This window comes from Solanum tuberosum, unplaced genomic scaffold (genome assembly GCF_000226075.1).
Source record: "Solanum tuberosum cultivar DM 1-3 516 R44 unplaced genomic scaffold, SolTub_3.0 scf00110, whole genome shotgun sequence".
Lineage (NCBI taxonomy): Eukaryota > Viridiplantae > Streptophyta > Magnoliopsida > Solanales > Solanaceae > Solanum > Solanum tuberosum.
Window position 1 is genome coordinate 1,630,846 of NW_006239037.1, and position 5,629 is coordinate 1,636,474.

The following is a 5,629-nucleotide window of genomic DNA, read 5'->3' on the forward strand; positions in this document are numbered from 1 at the left end:
ATTTTTTTTGGACTCATATTTTTATTCTAATCAGAACATTTATTTTTATCCCATTTATTTTTTAGTAATGGGGTAAGTGTCGTGTAGAAAGTTTTCTTTAACTTATTTTTTTTTCTTTTTAATTACGGAATAGTAAGTGGGGTAATGGGGTAAGTATCGTGTAGTTTAGTTTAGTTTTCATTCACTTATTTTTTTTATTACTAAATAAAATATATACGAAACTTTGAATACTTAGAATTAATTTTATTTTATTTTAAAATAGGAAATTAAATCAAACAGACTAATATAAATTAAAACACGAGGAATATATTTTTTTCAAACAAAATTTCTCCATTTTTATTTTTAAAAATTTAAAATAATTTAAATCTATATCAGTTTGTAATTTTAAATTTAAATTTTAAATTTTTTTGGACTCATATTTTTATTCTAATCATGTGTGGTACTTTAATTTTATCTGTTTCTCTTTGCTCAGAAAATTTGGGAATAATTCTTACACTAAAAGAAAAAAAAGAGAAAAAGAGAAAAAGATTATATCAAAAAAATTCGAGAATTTTCTTTAAACATGTTTTTGTTCAATCATTAGTCACTTATAGGAAACTAGACGATGGGTGCCCGTGTAAGCATATGTTGTTTATATATTACATTTGTTATTACACTACTTATGCGTGGTTATGCTATGTTTTACACTTTGTACAGAAAAAGGTAAAAATAAATGTTGGTGGCAAGTCAAGTTGATGCTTGGTAGTTGACAAAATATCTACAAGTACAAAGAGAAGTGTTTTAGATTGTGGAGGTATAACTTAGTAAGAATGGAGCTAGTACGGCCTGATTGTGACGTACCTTGTTGAAACTGTGGATGTCTTCCCTTTTTTTTTAGTAGATTTACATAGAAGGCAGTGCATAGGCAAAAGCATATAAAACTGAGATTTACCTTGTTGCAGAAACAAACCAGGTGTGAGATTTTTACTAAGATTTACTCCCTCTGTCCACTTTTATTTGTCATGTTGTGTTTTTCGATAGTCAATTTGACTAATTAAAGTTAAATTAGATTACGTTAATTCGATATTTTTTTTTAAAAAAAATTAGATATTCAAAAACTATACAAAAAGTACTATAAGTTGCAATTTTTTGCATATCAATATGATGAAAATATACATCGTAAAATGTTGGTCAAAGTTCTTATTGTTTGACTCTAAAAAAGGAAACTATGACAATTAATTGTGGACGGAGGGAGTAACATACATTAGTAAAAATCTAATCTTGGTTCATATAAATGAACTGATCATCAGATTATATAAATAAAAGTTGAACCTTTAGCAGATATAAATCACATTACTCATTGGTCGATATCGAGCTTTTCAGCAAAAAGAAATGCAAGATAATCACTAAATCAAGCAAAAACATCTGCTCACAGAAACTTAACAGGCAAATATAACTTCCTCTAGTAGTCTAGCACATCAGCAACAACAACAACATATTTAGTATAACCCAGCAAGTGGAGTTTGAATCACCCCTATCTTACGAAAGCAGAGAGAATAAACCTAGCATAGCAATCTCAAAAAAATCCAGCACACAAATTCCAATTTCACCTACCACCCGAAACCACAACTTGAGCCATCCCTTGATTTGAAGATTGAACATGCATTAGCAAAAATCCAATCTTGTTGCTGTTAATTTACTGATTAGCAGATTATGTAAATAAAATTGGAACTTTAGCAAACATAAATCTAGCAAATTTTTTAGCAAATATAAATTACATCATTTATTGATTGCTTTCGAGCTTTTCAGTAAAAAGAAATCCAAAATAATCACTAAATAAAGCCATTTACCTAGCACAACAACAACAAACCTAGTATAGCAATCCCTGAAAAAACTCAACACAAAAATTTCAACTTTACCTGTTGGCATGCACAACTACAAATGGATAATGGGCTATTGTCTAGAGAGTTATGAGTAGAGTATATGTATCTTGTTGTACTCAACAAGGAAATGGATTTTGCTTTAGCCATGTTCTACTGCATTCGCAAGTGTAAATTCTACAGAGAAGTTAAAGGAAAACTAAAGTGTTGAAGATAATGATGGCTTCATGATGAAGTCATCGAAAAAGCCTTTCCATAACATTAGGCTATGACTTTGTTTATTACAGACATCATTGTAATGTTCTTTAGCTACCAGATTGTAAAGCCTCAATTTGGATATTTCAGGATAGCAACATGACTCAACTTTTAGTTAAAAGTTGGAAGAGACAAAGTAAAGCTGAACTTTTTTTCATTTTAATCACATGCTCACAGTTTAAAAATAAACATTACGGATAAATTGACAAATTGTGCATTAATTTGTATATTATGTCAAAATCTGAAAGACGATGGAACATTATGTACATAAGATCAATTCTATTTTAAAATAAATGTTTATGTCGAATGCGACTTCTTCTAAGGCTAAAAAAAGTTGAAAGATATAAAGATTAATTATAACATGTTGTAAAAAACATATTGGACAAAAGTTTTATTTGAATGTGTTCTTGGGGCACTATTGATGTAAATATTACGAATGTGAAGGATTAGGATATCAGGACAAAAAACTTAGATCAACATTCTCTTATGTGTCAATCACTAATGCATTTAAGGCTTTTAGTCAAGAACTTTCTATAGACTTTTTATATCGGTTGGAATCTTGATGAACAATGTCACTCACAAGTATTGATAGAGATGAAAAATCATTCTGTATGGGCAAACATAATTTTTTCTTTTAAGGCTAGAAAATTATTGAAAAATGTGCATGCTGTAAAAAGATATATCGATTAAGTATCCTTTGATCGTATTCATTAAGTACAATTAAATGTAAATATCACGAACGTGAAGCATAAAATATCAAGTCAAAAAACTTGGGTCACCATTCTCTTATGTGTCAAGTGCTAGCTCATCTAAGATCTTTTACCATCTAGAAGGTCGATATTAATGAATATAAATAAATTAAAACGTCTTGTCAGTACACATATAATTAAGTCCTAGAGAGGGATGCCAACCAACTTGCATCCATTAGGGCATCTCCAACCCAACACTCTATTTTACTCTTCAAATATAGATTTTTCTATTTTTTCATATAATCAACTCCAATTCAATTCTCTATTTTACTCTCTAAAAAGAATTTTTTTCCTCTCTCCTCAATATTATATTATTATTTCTATTTCATTATTATTTTCTTATTTCATAATATAAATCCTTTATTTATTTTTCTCAATAATTACCTTATATAATTTTCATGTGATATAAAATTTTATTTTTTTAATTTTTTTATTTAACATAAAATTATATTTTATTTTAAATTTTTAAATAACATAAATTGCAAGAAAATATTATATAATATAATAATATACAAATTAATGGACAAATTCAAATAAAAGTTAAATATAATTACACAAACACTCCATTTTCAAAATTATTATGTTGCTCCCATAAATTAATGCATTACGGAGTTCTAAATGAGCATTTTTGTCCTTAATTTTTTATGTCTAGCTAAAAATTATTCAAATCGAAGATATTCATCTACCACCATTTCAGTCGTTGGAATTGGAGCCTCTACAACATCTTGAATTGGTGCATTAAGATCACTTTCATCCTCAATCATCATGTTGTGTAGTATAATACATGTAGTCATTATATCATGGATCACTTCTTTTCTCAAAAAACGTGACAGTCCTGCAATAATTGCAAAACTCCCAATGCATGTTCAGCATCTTTTCGGCATGATTCTTATTTTATCGCGAATTAATTATTATGTTATGTATTGTATTTTATCTTGCAATTAAATTATTATGCTATGTATTGTATTGTTATATTGTATTTAAATTATCATATTATGTATTGTATTTTTAAATTAAATTTTTTCATCTTATCATTTTAATTTTTTGTATTCTTTATAGTGAAAATTAATAATAAAATCAAATTATATTATTGAAAAAATTAGAAAAAAATTAAAATACTAGTAATTTGGGATGAAAGTAGTATATATTAAATAATATATATTTTAAAATATTATATTACATTTAAAAAGAATTATGAATATTAGATATTTAATAAATGACACTATATGTAAAATAATATGTTAATTAGAAAGTAATAGAAATAATAATAAAATATTGAAAAAGTGAAATAGAGAGTGTGAATAGTAGTTCTAAAAATTTGGAGAACTACTATTCACCTCTCTAAATATGAAGATTAGAGAGTGATATAGAGGTGGGTTGGAGTGTTCATTCTCTATTTTACTCTTAAAATATAGAAAATAGAGAGTAACATAGAGGTGGATTGGAGATGGTCTGACCCTACTTATTAGAATTCATCCAATAAATATAGTGGAGTGAGTACCAATGGGAGCAATAAAATAGAGGGATTTATCTTCATTAGGTGGCCAGTGAACCTCACAATTGGCCTGCAAATAGTGTATGGCATTTGGTATAAGCCAGCGGTTAGCGTGTTAAGTTTTACTAATCTATTTCCCACGACAAGTAATTATAATTATAACACACCAAAGTTAAGTAAAATTTCTCAATCCACCTACCAAAAGAGAAGAGTTATATCATTTGTATACATCGGTAGCACTCGAAAAATCAAAAACAAATTTTCATCATGTCGTTTCAATAAGTTGTAAAACCATTAGTTTGAGGTTGATGTCTATAATTAAAAAATATTGCATATTTTAAAAGACTAACTTATCTACGTAATACATATCTGAAAACAAGACCAGAAGGAAAAATTTAAACTACGGAAACAACAATGTTCAAATGAAACGTGTCATAGTTCGAGTGTGTTGATGTGAATGGAGTTGGAAGCTAGTCAATTCCCCACTCTTTGCGCCATCTCTGACCATCATTTTTTCTTCAAGAAAATGTAAGCCACAACCCACTAGGATTATTCTTCCCATTGTTTTATCGTCTTCAACGTTGGAAATACGTTTGTCCAACAACCCACTTGTTGCTTAATCAAACGCCAGAAATTTTCTCCATACCACAGTTACCCCTAACATAAAAACAATGCATCCACTGACAGTAACACTTTCCCAATGTCATTTCAAGTTTAAACACAAAAACAGATTTAGTTCCAGTTCTACTAGTAAACAAAAGATAGAGCAGAAAAATTATAACTTGATCTGATAGCAGGGATGACAACTTCTCATTGAACCATAAACTTCTTTTATACATCGTTAACATAGTAGAGGAGTACAGACACAGGGGCGGCTGGCAAGGCTTGTAAAAAAGTCTTGGGCCTTAGGATTTTTTAGTTAATTAGGTAGGATTAAATTAAAAATAAAATAAAATTAGAACTAAGACAATAAATGCAAAAGCCCCATTTTTTAGTTAATTAGAAAAGATTAAATTTAAAAGAAATAAAATTGTTAGAGCTAGTCAATAGTGTAAACGGCTAAATGAAGTGATAGTCATAGATATGACTATCACTTTTTAACTTTCCAATAAAAAAGTTGTGTACTTTTTTTTAATGTACAAGTTATTTATTTTTTTTACCTTATTTTTTTTTAAATTATATTTTTATATATTCTATCCTCCTCCCTTTTATTTCTTCTCACTTTCTCTTTTCTAATCTTACATCTCTCTCTTATTCAAAGCTAAAAAATT